We start from the raw sequence: 15,714 nt of genomic DNA on the forward strand, positions 1-15,714 counted from the left end.
AATCTAGTAAGGGTTTTGGATCCCCTGGACTTGGAGTTTCAAGAGGTCGCGAATCTCCCAACATGAGTGCTGGGAATTCAACTCTTGTCTTCTGAAAGAGCAGGGCATGCTCTTAATTGTGTGCCAGCTCTCCGTTTCTCTGTTCTTTAATTGTCAGAGTCTTTGAGATCAGGTTTTTGTTGGATGGCCCTCTTCAAAAGCACAGTTCTTTCCAAGTTCTTATAACTGCGTGACTCGTCAAGCCAAGGCATGGCTGCTTAACTCTCCTTTAAATGTGCTCAATGCTCTGTAAATAGTTACTCCTTTTCTAAGAAGGTACTGATGGATTAATCTGCAACGTGTTGCCATACATCTCTCCTACATAATCACATGATAAAGTCTTGTTTATAGTCTTTGATACTATTGGTAGTAGATAGAATCTTTAAAAGATAGAACCTAGTTATAGTCCTCTGACTTCTGTGTGTGTGCCCTTGAAGAGGATAGTTGCATCACAGACCTCTTTCTTTTTGCTTTTTCCTTCTTCTGTACGTGCTGGATTGCATGCCTTTAGCAGCTTTCTCAATGCCCCTAGGTGAATAACTTTCTCTGTCAAAGGCTCTTGATAATGACTTAATAACTTTTCCAATAGGAAACATGACCAACTGATGACTGACTGAAACCTTGCAAACTTTAAGCCAAACTACACCTTTAATTTTTCAGTTCATTAGTTCAAGTGTTTGTTGTATTAATAGGAAGCTGGTTACCACTCTAACCAGAACTAACAAAAATCAAGTCCATGACGCAAAACAGGCATAGCCTCCAGAGAAGCCAATAGGAATTAATACAACTGTTCAAACATGTTAATAGTTTAGTTTGTTATTTTTTGTGTGTGGAAAAATACCCTGTACATTTTGCTTCATGTTTAGATTGCCCTAGTTACATATTGCCAGAGAGTGAATATCCTGGTTACCTTATACACTGCTTCTTTTCAGTAGAAAATGACATCTAAGGACTGAAGAGGCTATGAGAACTAGTGCTATTCTAGGATGACCCAGGAGGCTACAAGGTGGGTAGCTTTTCAGGGCTCATCTGACATAGCTTCCCCTTTTCTTTTTTTTTTTTTGGTTCTTTTTTTTTCAGAGCTGGGGACCAAACCCAGGGCCTTGCGCTTCCTAGGCAAGCGCTCTACCACTGAGCTAAATCCCCAACCCCAGCATCCCCTTTTCTATACAGCTCCATGAATCTCAACACACAGCTCCTTAGGGCAATGGCATATAATTCACCTATTAGTCTCACATCCTGGAAGGTTAGAAAGCCTGGAGCTTTTGATTTAAATATTATACAATTAAGTGGTTATTTGAGAAAACAGACCTATGGATAAAGAGACTGTGAAACATATAATAACCACAGCGTATAATTACATAATATATAATCAGCTCTGTGGGTGATACAAGTCAAACAATATCAGGCATTATGAGGTGTTTATTACTAGCAAACTGTGTTATTCAAAGTCCTAAGACTCAGAATGCACTAAAAGAGAAAAGGGGTTTACATTCTTTTCAATGCCAGTACAGTCAAGAATTATAGCCTAATCCATTCTACCACTGAGGGCTCAAGCTCTTATGAAGGAAGAGTCTGGGTATGCATGTATAACGATTCCATGGTCTACAGGCATTTTAACAGCCAGTTTTCATCGTTATAAACAAGCTCAGATTAAAATGTTTTTTATGCAATTTTAAATTCTCTTTCAGGACTGTACTTAATATCAGTTCCTATTATGGCAGTTATGTGGCTATGATCCTTATGAGAATTTGATGTGTCTCATGCCTTCTTTCTGGTGTCCACACTGAAATATGTTTCACTGTGTAGGGGCTCTGTCTTGTCAAACTTTTAATGATTGTCTCTTCTTCTCCCTTCCTGGCTTTTCACAGCAAGGTGCTGTGCTGAGAGAGGGACAAGAAATTTCAGGCTGTGCCTGGAACCTAGAGGAGCTGTAGACAATTGCCAAGAGGAAGCCACGGCCTCCAGTCTTACTTTCCAAATAAAGTGCAATCTGACAACAAATAAAATGCAGTCTGAATGGACAAGGTAGTCTATCCATCTCAGCCAAGCTTGCAAATGGAAACTAAGCCTTAATAGACACTGATTATAAAATAATAAATACTTGTTGTATTAGCATCTAAGCTTGTATAATTTGCTACACTGCATTAAAAACCGACATAGCTAATGAACAGGGACGGAGTGCCATGAGATGTCTTCTTAAATCCACATACTTAAGGAAGTCAAGAGAAATGATTTCTAATACAAGTGGCTAAGACAAGAAGCGCCTGAGTAAGATATTTCCACTCACAGGCAAGCAAGGGAAATTGACTATATATGCTAACTGCATACAGAGAATGAAACAGACTGTAAGGAGACTTAAGGACTGTGCAATTTTTGTAAACCTTCCTTACATTTGATGCCATATGCATGTTTTGTCTGTCTGCTTTCCAGGATAAGGAATTGCATTCTCTGCCATGTTAGGGTATGCATTCTTGAAATTCATCCCCAAAACACCACAAAACTCACCCACGCTAAAATCTCTGGCATACCTATATCCCTGAATGTCTACATTGACTTAACTGTTGGTGTTATCTTGGGTGATTTCAACATCAGTATTCAGTGTCTGATAGTTTTGAATGAAATAGAAAAACACCAGAGATCATAATAACAGAGGCAGAAAGAAATGACTTTTAAAAATGAATGCATCTAGTAAAGTATACTTTTTAAAAAAGGGTGAACAACACTATTTGAAAATTCTTGTCAGTTCTTAAGTTCCATACTTCCCCTGATATGAGGCTTCAGGAGTTCAAGTCTTAGTAACCAAAGGCTTCTAAACTCAGATGCATTAGAAAGAACTTCTGCAGCAATAATTAATGTATGGGGCCAGCAACACTAGAATTACTCTTGGAAATGGAAAATAAATGTGGCATTGGAGTTTTCACAGGGTGGCACTGCCATTGCTGGGTCCCATTATTGATCATTGGTGATAGCAACAGAGTGATCACTCAAAAAGGCAGACCTAATAATAGCCTCAGATATGGAAGAGTCCTCACTAGCTGCCTTTTCTGGAAATAGGCCATGTTAAATGATTATTGTTTTTCCTCACAGAGTAGAAGCAACAAGCCTCTACTTCATTTCCCTAGTGCATTGCAAGTGCACCTGGGACCAGTTGATTCACTTTTAGGAAATTGTTTCTTTTGGTATTAACTTTCTTCAAGATCTAAAACTTATGGTTCTAAGAAAGTATAAATTTAGAACTCTTCCATGGTTCCCCTGTAGGTGGGCACTGTATCTCTACCCAGATCCAGACACCCAAGGAACATGAACCTCCGGGGAGAGTTGACTACAGCAGTCACAAGGAAGTGACCACTGTATTTTTGTCTAGTGGTTGTAAGAAAACATTGCCACCATGTCTCACACTACTTCAGCCGTCCCTACTTAATAAGGTATCTCACTGAAGGTTGAGGTGTCTGGGTTTAATGAGTCATGTACTAGCTCCAAGCAGCTTCTACTAGTTCATGATGTGTCATCATGTTTGAGCTATTGACTTCTGGGCCTATTCTATAATGATGCCATAGTTAGCAGCTGTAGCGATAGCCAAAGAGCCATTTTCACTGGACAAACAAACCATAGGCGCCCTGTGAAGGCCAACAGTTCCCCAGAGTGGTACAAATGCAAAATAAACAATGCTTCGCCTCCCAGTTGTTTCTTTTTGAAAGCGTTTTTACAGCATTTTGACTCTCACAAGTAAAATTGATATTTAAATATAAGACTTGTACCAAACTCCAAGATCATGTTAAACTCTCGTAATCCAGATGAAAGCATGCAGCCATTCTGTGGTTCAGCTTCTTTCTTCTGAGTAAAACTCCAGTCTTTCTTAATAACGAGCATTCATATTGTAGGCATCCCCCCAAAAGGACCAGTGATACTTTTCCCTCTCAACTGAGTGTCACAAGAGTGTAAACGGACACACATAGGAGTACACAGAATGAAAAGATCACAACCCAAAGGGAAGTTGCATATCCTTGTAGAAATTCTTTAACAGAATTCCAAGAGGAAGAGTATGTTTATCTATGCTAATGACCGGGTAGCTGGAATCAGATCAAGCTAACTTTACTCTTTCTATTCTCATGTGCTGTGTTTATACCAGACACAATCTCAGGAAGGAGAACATGGCCTTGGAAAGAACTCGCACAATGAAAAGTGTATTTAGACACATTTTACCACCTGCTTCTGATGTGACAATGACAACTCAAAACTGTGTTCAGACAGATGACACATAATATATATGTCACAGCACTGTCAGGCCCATACACGTGGGAGTGTATGTGTGCATAAATATAATAGACACGATTATTTATTGATCTGTGCCCAACATTGTAAGAGGACAGGATCAATTTGTCTAATAAAAGATAAAACATGTTTATTTTAATGAAGTTAATCAGAAATAATTACTTTTAAAGTTAAGCTAGCCATCAGGCAAGAATCTCTTTAAATTCTTTCCGAACAAGCTTTTTTTTTTTTAAATGTAGAATAGAAGATACCAGTCTTCACTGGAAGTTCAGGGTGGATACTCTCTCTTCTACCTTCAGGAAGAAGTATTCTTAGAGTCACTGAGAGGAAGCAGAAACTTCTCCCCAGGGGCTGGGGATTTAGCTCAGCGGTAGAGCGCTTGCCTAGCAAGTGCAAGGCCCTGGGTTCGGTCCCCAGCTCCGGAAAAAAGAAAAAAAAAGAAAAAGAAAAAAAAAAGAAACTTCTCCCCTTCACCCAGAAGCAGATGCACTCAGAAAACATCTTTGCTCTTTGGTTATGCAGATGAGGAATGATGATACATAGAGAAAATACAGGAGTGATGCCTCTGTTTGCCAAACTAGCCCAAGATTTCAGAGGAGTCAGGTTTCACTGGCATGTACAAGCAGATGGGAAGAATTCTGCTATTAACTATCCAAGGCTCACAGAATTATAGCACTTTTTAAAAATTGTCCATTAGTGCCTCCTGCATGGGTTGTCCATGGATGGTCCTGAGGCACCATCTCGTACTGGGTTCCTTCTCAGTCCTCATTTATTTGGGAAGTAGCAATGACCTTTGCTGTCCCTTAAAATTTGTCTCCTCCATTTGATATTTTCTCTATACCACATGATAATAGTTGGCACTGTAGATGGCATGTTTCTCTAAGCGAGGTAGCATGGTACATTTGTAATATAGCAAAGAAGGATTTTAGTGTCTGCTTCATTTCCCCTTCGTGCCAGGTATGTTTTCAAGCTTCCCACGACTCATCTAAAAACAGACCATTGGTTATTCTGCATGTGTCCTAATTGAGGCTCCAAGGAGACAATGTAAGATCAACCACCCTAGGCTAGAGTTAGTGAAATGTGGGAAAGGAGAGCTCACCTTTCACTCCACTGGAGAAATCTTAAGGAATAGCACCTGGAGGTTTTTCTGAGCCTGAATACATTTCCCTGCACTCCAGACATTGCACCATGTGTGTGATGACTAAAGATTTTTGCATTGTGTTAACCCCCAAAATAACTTTTTAAACCTTTTAAAATGCTAAAATTGAATCACAACTATAAACCCTCACACAAATTTCTTTAAAGCCTGTTTTATGGTGCTGGGCCTTTGGACTGGTGCTTGTAGGGAGCTGAAACCTCAGCCTCCTAAGTATGTCTTCCAGTCTAATTACTTTCCTGAATACTTTCAGAGTTACAGACGGTCAAATGGCACAGCAAACCTATAAAAATGTGACACTGTACTCATTCCTAATATGAAAACACTGAGACCCGGAGAAAAGTTACTTTTAATAGTAGTTATCGGATTTTTGAGTATTTTGGATTGAGGGTCCTTAATTATGATATCTAGTGATTTTAGAGAGTCGTGAACTTAAAGTGGATATATATGATTTACAAATAACCAACAAATTTCTCAACATTTGTTTACCGTTAGTACCAATCTGATTAACAACACACACCATTGTATTCACACACGCATGATCTGTAACAAGCATAAACCTTGTCATGTCTCCAGAGTGGTTCTGCATGGAAATACTCTCTTTATCTGCGTGTTTATCTCAATAGAAGGATAGTTACTTTGCTGAATGCGTATGCTTTGTGCTTTGTAAGGGAATAATCCATCCTATACTTTGCTTGGCAAATCTGTAGATAGTAATGGAGACTAGCGCCACAGTTAACCTTGTCTTTGCCAGAAAATAGCAATTTTAGGAAAATTCCACTGCAATTCTGAGGCTTCTTATGCCCGAATGTAGAAGTGATTCGAACCATTCTGACTGTAAATTTGAATGGTTTAAAATATGGTTTCAATGATCTAGGACTATATTTTAATTACTTATTTCACTGTGAGATACGTGGTTTCAATTTTGGAGAAGTCAGTAACTTCCTGAGTGTGGGAACATTGTCACAAGAGAAGCTAGGAATAACTCAGGAGCCAGTTCCCTTATTTAAACATGGCTGGAATCGTCCAAGATTCCCCAAACATCAAATAATTGCATGATGTGTAGAATCTTTTTTTTCAACACAGTATATAAGTACATTCAACACTTTTATTTTTAAGAAATCCCATGTTCCAGTTTCAATGAACTAAATTGTCAAGCAAGTGAAATTGTAAAGTCTGGAAAAAAAACAAAACCTGTTCTCTCTGCTCTCTCTTTACATTTTTTTTCTATTTTCTTTCTTGTTTTTCTTTTAGTTGTGATCTACTGTATCCATTCTCCAATTTCTGTTCTTGACTGCTGATTTTCTCTGGTATTATTCCACTGTTCTCCATCTCAGTGAGGAACAGGTTACCTAGATATGTACTTGGTTCCTTAGCTACCCTGACTTTTATGGACCCTGGCTTGTTTCCATCTCCTGCTATTTTCTGTTCTTTTCTTACTGTATGCTTTATTTCTGTTCATTGTGTTTTCTCTATTGCCTTCATTAGACAACAGAGCTGTGTTTCAACAGAGCTCATTCTGATGTTGGGTAGGCCTTCTGTCTAGCCTCTCAATGCTAAAACTTATATTAGCATATGAAGCTTTTTTTCTCCTCAACCCACCAAGAAGTCAGAACAGAACAATAACAAAAGTCTGATTTAAAAAAAGATCGCCTTCCAATAGCTTACACATTCATTCTTCCTTCTCCTAATAAAACAGACCTATGTCTTGAAATTTCACGCAGTCCCTAATTTCTTTATATCCATCTATTGCAGTAAAAAATTCATGTAGTCTTAAGACTTTCAAATAGTCTCCATCATCGAAAGTTCAATTTTATTTCTTAAACTACATAATTGAATTTCTACCAATTTCAAAAGGAAGCTATAACCCACTTTTGCAAATAGACACAGTTAAATCATAAAACAAAGGGAACTTTAAATCTGTGCCCAGACCAGAGAGGTTTAAATCTTACTTGCTATTTAGATCCCCTGGGTGCTCACCAAGCTTCTTCCTAAACAAAGAAGAAATGTGACAACAATTAAAACGTGAAAATGATGCTATTAAAAACTGCTCATTTGGGTGACGCATGTTTATAGCACTTGGCTAGTGGGAAATGTCAAAATCCACAGAGAAGTGAGATTGGTTGTATTATGGCATTTCCTTTCACACTTCCTATTGCAAGGAGCACTCCAAAACACCCCCTTTCAAGCCCAGAGAAGCAAAACTTTTTCTGACTATTCTGGGAAGAGAAGTACAGTTCAAAAGTATCCTGTGTACTTGCCAATGTAAAATATATACAAATAAGTATTTGTATTGGAAACATTTTGAAATATTCGTATGAACAGGAATATTTGCATTGTAAACTTCAGTTGAGATTAAGAGGGATTTATTTTATTTTGTTTTGTAAAGATAGGAAGCACTCTCTGAGTTGCTTTGGGTAAAACCACAGGATTTTTAAAAAGACAGAATCTTTGAGATTATGGGTGTAATTGAATATTATGTGAAGAGAGAAAAAGGGAGGAAGGTAAGTATGGAGGGAGGGAGAGAGAGAGAGTTCAAAAATGGGCTGAGGAAAAGTCTTGGTAAGAATGTAATTAAGGGCTGGTGGAATGGCTTAGTTGGTAAGGACTCCTCTCACCATCTGAAAACCTGAGTCAAATCTGTATGACCCACATGGTGGAGGGAGGGAACTGACTCATGTAAGTTAATTTCTCACTTTGCAACATGCATGATATAAATACTGCACACACATAAGTACAAATAGATACATATTTTAAATTAAAAAAGAACAAATACAAATTTACTGTTAATGTAATTTTTATTATGATTGAGAAAACTACAAATCAATGAAAGTATTAGTGTTTAAGGAATTTAGTTTTATAATCTAGAAGCTACTTCACAAACAGTGCATCCATTTTTCTCCTTTGCTTAATGAATGTATTCATACTTCTTCACAATGGCTTCTGTACTTGATAAGACACTGTTGAATGGATTATCTTGCATCCCCCCATGACTTTGAATCTGCTCTGTAGCCAAGGACGAACCTTCATTCCTGATTATTATGCCTTCAACTCTTCAGTGCTAGGATTAGAGATATTTTCACCATGCTTGGTACTTGGGCATGTGTTCAGGACATAGGACTAACTAAGTTACTTCTAAAGTTATATGCCTGTAAAATTTTAAAAATACCAATTGATTCAAATGGGACAAGGAAAATCAATAAAACTGTTTCTGTGAGTGTGGAAAGGAAGAGGAAGACATCAGACTAAACTTCTGGAGCTAATGGATGTATTTATTTGCTATTGTGTGAGCAACGAACACTTAATAGGTATATAAATGTATATAAACCAGTCAAATAATTTGTTTCTTATAAAATATTATTTATATTTTAATACTCTTAATAAAGAGATGGAAATATGTCATTCGTATTTACTACAGAACATGACTTGCATAATTAAATCTTTGATGAAATTATGGTGGCTAGGCATTGCAATTTTTATTTTAAAAGAACATCCACTGCTGTGCATGGTTTCATACTTCTATAATCCCAATACTTAGAAAGTTGAGATAGGGATCAGGAGTTCAAGACCAGCCTGGGTTCTATGGCAAAACTATGTCGAAAAGAAATGGAGAAAGGAAGGAAGGAGGAGAAGTAAGAAAGAAGAAAAGAAAAAAGAATAGAAAAGAAAGGAAGAAAGAAGGAAAGAAAGAAAGGAAGAAAGAAAGAAAGAAAATAGAAATCTAGTTACTTCCCTTCAAGAAGACCGTTATAGAGCCTAGGATGTGAAGATGGGTGGCATTCTCTCGGCGGGTATGGACTGCCACATTAGCTGTGGCGTCTGAGGATTTTGTCTCAGTTTCTGATAAGTGCAAAGGAGAGGCTGGCTAACAGACTGGCTGTGAAGGTTGACAAAGGGAGAAAACAAAAATGCTAGCCAGGCTTTTGGACTTGTGCTGTCTTTTTCCTCAGATATTGCAGATTTAGAATATAATAAAAGTTGAATAGATTAAATTTTTTAGACATACTGTTTGGAATGTCGGTGAGGCAATGCAAATGTTAAGTTGCATACAAAGTCCTAGAGAGAGAAGCAACCTTGGAGAGGGTCATAACTTATTGAATGGAACAGCTGAAGGACCCACAATTAGGATGCTACCTGCTTCAACCATCTGACTGGCTCAATTCTTTGGCCTCCTACACAGCCAGAATGAAGTTACAAAGTATTTTTTTAATGAAACAAAACAAATTTCAACTATGTTTATACTTTTTAGAGTCTTTAATGTCCACAATGTAGCAAGGCAATAAAAATATATATCTTAATACACATTTACACAAATACTTGTGAAATGAAAATAATCTAAACGTAGCATTTTGCTAAAATTTTAAAAGAACTCAGCACAATTTATAAAAATTGGTCATTCTGAGTATAGTATATTGAATCAGGAAAAACAATGTGACAAGGTTTGCTGAAGATAGTTTAACATTTCTTTTCTAACATCCTAAAACTTAGCACTTTTATGTATCAATAGAAATCAATAATATAAACAGAAAATGAAACCATAAAATCAGAGCTTGTTAGAGAAACTATGTTTTGCCATTACTGTAGTGTTTTCTCAAGAGATTTCTCAGCTTCAGAATAATCTTTTGGAAGCTTGGTTTTTATTAACACCCATGGGCAGTCACTACCCCCCTAATTGGGAAGCTATGTTTCTTTATTAATCTTTATTTATCTATGAAATCTAGTAGTATGTATCCATGCAATCTCCTTTCTATTCATCCATATGTACTTTCTAACATCAGTAATACCATGAGGTTCTTTATATTATGTTCATTAGGGGAGACTTCCCAGGAATATCAACCAAACATGGCATATCAAGTTGCAATAAGACTAGGCACCTCCCCTTCTATTAAGACTGGGCAATGCATCCCAGTATGAAAATAAGGGTCCCCAAAGCAGACAAAAACATCAGAAACAGCCTGTCATTAGTCACAGGATAAGCAAACAAGTTTTCTCCAAAAGTTAGTTTCTTTTACAATATGATAGGCATAAAAAGAAAGCAATATTTATCTTTCATTATAACTATAAATTTAGAAAATTACAATAAATGTTTAGCACTTAATGTTATTGAATTTTCCTTTCTTCAACATGTATATTTGAGCATTTACCATGAGTTCTTCTCTAGACACTAGGAAGTTTTCAGTTGGATGAAAGATATCCAGTTTCTTCTCACTAAAGATTTGTTAAGGTGTAACATAATCATTAAACAAGAAAGGTAATATGTGATGATGATGGCAATGGTGATGAGAGATGAAGATATAGATAGATAGATAAATAGATGGTACATAGATGACAGACAAGTAACCAAAAAGAAAGAGAGATAGGTAACTGGAAAGTTTCAAATACAGCTAAGTCCCATGAAGATAATAAAGGCTGTTTCCTTATTACGGTTGTATTGCTGTGAAGAGACACCACAACCAAGACAACTTTTATAAAGGAAAACATTTAATTGGGGCTGGATTACAGGTTCAGAGGTTTAGTCCATTATCACCACACTGGGGGACAGGACAACAGGTAGGCAGATATAGTACAGGAGGAGAGCAGAGAGTTTTAAATTTTGGTCTGAAGGCAGCAGAAAGAGACTGTGTATGGAGCAGGTAGATGGTGCCACCAGACAGAACTGGTAAGGCTGAGTGAGCGCAGACTCCATGAATCTCAAAATCGAGAACAGTAGAAGTGGAATCACTCCCTGCCTGCTTCTACCAGCTCTGGAACATGTAAGTATGACATCCCACAGAGAGAACCGTGATAATCAGTCATGTAGGGAAAGAAAATGCCAGAGTACTTTCCCCATGAAGATAGAGCATTCCTACCATCTCAAACTGAGTACATACGAAACACCTACCCCTAAATCCCACCCTGCTCCTCAATGTTTATAAAGACTCTGTTCACACCGAATAAAGTGCATGAGTTATTTCACCGAGGATCATCTGAGAATGTTTTGTTTTACTAAGCTATAACACTTGGGAAAGAGTTCTGTCTCTAAAAGCTTACATCACTGTACCTTGGAAACACCTGGATGGTAAGGATTATGCCACTGCTGCTCACAACCATTGCCCACTGATGATGCCACAGTAGTGGACCAGACCTGGGTTCCAGCTACCTGCCTTGTGTAGGATGATGCCCAAGCACTCTTGGTTCCCTTCTAAGGGCTATAACACTTTTGGCTTTTGTAGCTGACCAAGATCCATGGAACATACTCATTCAGGTTCTGTGAAGGACACCTGGGTACCATACTGGGCAAAGCTTGAGCAAAGGATACCTCAAAAATCTGCCCTCACAGTGGTATGCCTTGTCCAATGAGGACACACCTACTTCAAAAACGCTACCCCTCCAAATAGTGTTACCACTTATGGGAAAAACATTAAGACCCAAGTTTAAAAGATCATTTTTATTCAAACTAGCACAAAGTGCAATTGGTAATGAAGAAGGTTCTACTAAAGGATGATCATTTGTGTTGAAATATGATAATCTTGCCAGAGGAAGTGGTTGGAACTTCTAGAAAGGGCATACAGATATAAACCTGATACAGAGACAAGCTCTAGTGTTTGGATAATGCAAATATGGTCAGGATGGTTAGAGATACTGAAGAAAAATAGTTAGGAGTGAGAGGGTGAACTAGGAGGAACAAGCAGATTTTAGACTACATAAGGCTTTGTATGTCACCAGAAGTCATTAGCTCCAGAGAAGCAGCACAGCACTCGGATCAGGAAAAGGAGTTCCACAAAGCTCCAGCAGACTAACTTCATCAGTTCAGGACAGGTTACTGATGCAATGTCATTACACAGCAAGTTAGGCATTAAGTCCAGTTTCTTGCTCCTACTCAATGTTAGCATTTCTGTATTCATTGGTAACCACAGTATTAATGCTGTTCGTCACAGTTGATGATGGCTCCTGATTTGTTTTTGATCACTACGTGCTTCGCTGCCCCTTTCCTGTTCAAGGTGTGCCTTTTCCCTTGCTGAGACTTTCTGCTCTCCACTCTTGTCCTAGTACTGCTTCCCGCTGTACCTCAGCATTTCTGATTAGCATCAGCTAGCAATCATGATGTGTTCAGCTACTCTGTTCTTTGTACCCAATATTGAAATTTTCAAAGGTGACTATCATCCGGCATGGAGATTGCTTCTGCACATTAACCTTTCCTTGTGTGTAGATTAGCAATAACCTTTATTATAAAAAGAATAAATAACTTTAAAAAACATATTTTTCAGGTTTCACCCATGATTTGACAGTTGGGGTTTCATGCAAAACAAATCCCCAAGATTGAACCTGCACGTTGGAGAGCTGCTCGAACATAATGGCAGACATCTAAGCTTTAAAACATCGATTAAACTTAAGAGACGTTTAAATTTACTTTTATAATTTATTATATGTTAATAACATGACCATTTACGTTTCAGATGTTTGCATAGTCATATTAACAGGAAGACAGTTTGCATAGAAACTGTGCATAGTAACTTCTCAACATTCCAGCACTGAGAACCAGGGGCCTATAAGGCCCTACACCTAGTTGAGGAACTATTGACAGATGATGGTTTGGGGAGAGGGGGCACCAGTTTTCTTTGTGAAAATCTCTCATAATAGGTAGAAGATGCTCCAGTAGATGACCTTTACCCCAGGATTATATGGAAAACTATAATTGGAATCAAAGGGAAACAGAGAAAGTCATAGGGAGTTAAAGGAATAGGAGGTGTAACTTTTGCAGGATTGAGGGTGAATGTGATCAACATATATTGCATATGCATATGAAATTAGTAAAACAATAAAAGTATTTTATCAATTCCAAGAACACATCTGAAAAGGTTTATCAAATACTATGGAGGTGATATGGGTTATAACAGAATAAATGGTTCAGAAGTAAAAAGAAGAATTTTTGATGATGGTAGTTTGGATGTTACTGAGTAATTTTTTAATAGTTTTATACTAAACCATGTTTGTTAGTCTTAAAATATGGTCTTGTAATTTTCTTTTGAGTCATGTTCTTCAAACTAACCACCGCTTAGTCCACTTAGCACTTATACGTCAAGTACAAGGATAATAACTAGTACACAGGTCCCCTGTGATGGAAGGAATATAGGAACTATTCAAGTTTTCTATCATTCACACCAGGATTCATCACTTTGATCTGTATTTCTCAGTGTGAAATCTGATCATAGCCTCCAGTATATATAAAAATGCAACCCACCCTAACTTTTATCCATTAACAGCAAGGCACCTGCCTAACCTCTTCTATCAGATTCACTCTAGAGAACTCTGTGCAAAGTGATTTCGAAGATACCTCGTCTAATCACCTTTCCTAACATATTCTTCTCCCAATTCTTCAAAAAGTATTTCTGAGCAATTTTATGGGTGACAACTGTGGGGGTTGGTTCTTTATCATGTGAGTCTTAGAGACTGAATTCATAACACCAGACTTATGGTAACTACTTTTACCTCTGAGCCATTTGCCAACTCGGAAGATAAATTTTAAATGAAATTTATAAAATCTATATTATGACGAGTTTAGTAAAGTATGCTGCTAGAATCAATAGGTTTATTATATAAGATTGTTGATAAAGACTGTTTATATTAACTCCATACAGTCATCATTGATTAAAAATATTTACTGTATTATTTTTATGAAAGAAATTTTACAAAGTGGCATTACGGACAGGTAGCAGTAATAGTCTTCCAAATATTGACAGTCTTGTTAGGACACTGTTTTTAGGTATTAATTAAGCAAAAAGGCAGAGAGGAACCGACCCTCAAGTGGTACAGATAATGCACTTCAGGAGATGAGATCATAATTTCATGTTGGTTGAAATGGATTGCATGGAAAGAATACAGCTTAAAAAAAAGAGCTTTGAGATGTCATCATAAAATAATTCTATAAAAAGGGAGAAGTATATAGGTAAATATGAGCCAGAAATTGAAAAAAGAGTCATAGGACATATTGCCAAGTTACATCATCCAATATAGTATCTCCTAACCACATCTGCTTAATAGGATCTTAAATATAGCTGTCCTTAATTGAGATATGTAACTCCGAAGACTTGAAGGAAATGAACTGTGATGTTTCATTGCCATTGGTTATTATATACTATATAATATAAATAGGGTAACAGAATTTTTAGGCCATGTGAAGTTAAATTTAATGTTTTTATTTAATTACTTTTGTACTTTTTAAAATTTGTAATGTTTAAAGAAACTTCATTGCATACAAGGGTTACATTTATGACTAAGACAACATATCTGTATTAGTTATTTGTCTCATTGCTCTAATAAAATATCCTGACAAAGGCAACTTAAAGAAGAAACATTGTCTTGGTTCATAGTTTCAGAGTACATCCCATTATGGTGGAGAATCCATGGCAACAGGAGCCTGAGACAGCTGGTCACATTGCACCCACAATCGGAAAGTAGAGAGAGATAAATGTTGCCTGCTCACTCACTTTCCTCTTTTTATTTAGACTCCATCCCATGGCATAGTGCCACCCACAGTCAAGATAGGTTTTCTCACTTTGCTCATCAGAATCTAGGTGATCCTTCATGATCACGGTGAGAGGCCTGGTTTTTTTTTGTTTTTTTTTTTTTTTTTGGTGCGTCTAGATTTTGTCATGTTGCTAACTAATATAATCCATCATAGTAGTCTATTGATCAGTATTGAGCTATTTAAGTTGTTGTAATAAGATTATGGTGATTAAATATGTATTTTTATGTAATAGTATTGAAAAATGATGACTGGTTAGAAGAAGCATAAAGATAGAAATATGGAGAATTCTATGGAATACAAGTTAGGTGTCAGGGTCTTCACAATGCACATAATAACAACTAGAAAGAACTAGAATAGCAAAATCTACTCTCTCTGTCTTTCTCTCTGTGTGTGTGTGTGTGTCTGTCTGTCTGTGAGTGTGTTTTTCTGACTGCTGACTACTTTTGTTTAAAAAGCATTCATTATCTTAAATTGTTCCTACTATAGAGATATTATCAAAGAAGACTGTCAGAATAACTAACCTAGTAAATAACATGGAGAAAGGAACTGGCTATCTAGATGCTATAAACTAAGGGAACAGGAAGAACCCAGGTAAAATTGAATGGGAGAACCTAGTTACAGAGATTTCAGTCCCAGAAAACACTGGAGTGGTGCAGTTTTGGAGATGATTGGCCCTCCCCTGGGTAGAACATTGTAAGGAGCCAGTCCATGGCTGATCCTGATGTGATGGTGAACA

At 37.2% G+C, this 15,714-nt stretch overlaps 1 protein-coding gene and 1 pseudogene across 44 annotated transcripts in view; one reads left to right on the plus strand and one right to left on the minus strand.

Moving 5' to 3' along the window:
- Nucleotides 1–15,714, minus strand: part of Ptprd (protein tyrosine phosphatase, receptor type, D) — a 2,322,278-nt gene that overhangs the window by 644,491 nt on the left and 1,662,073 nt on the right. For all 44 annotated transcript variants that reach the window (XM_063288539.1, XM_063288540.1, XM_039111462.2 and 41 more), the window contains one exon: nucleotides 7,423–7,461. The gene's annotated coding sequence lies outside the window, so the exon portion shown is untranslated. The remainder of the gene's footprint in view (nucleotides 1–7,422; nucleotides 7,462–15,714) is intronic.
- Nucleotides 1–15,714, plus strand: part of Cog5-ps1 (component of oligomeric golgi complex 5, pseudogene 1) — a 172,215-nt pseudogene that overhangs the window by 46,114 nt on the left and 110,387 nt on the right.

The sequence above is a fragment of the Rattus norvegicus genome, chromosome 5, assembly GCF_036323735.1.
Source record: "Rattus norvegicus strain BN/NHsdMcwi chromosome 5, GRCr8, whole genome shotgun sequence".
Lineage (NCBI taxonomy): Eukaryota > Metazoa > Chordata > Mammalia > Rodentia > Muridae > Rattus > Rattus norvegicus.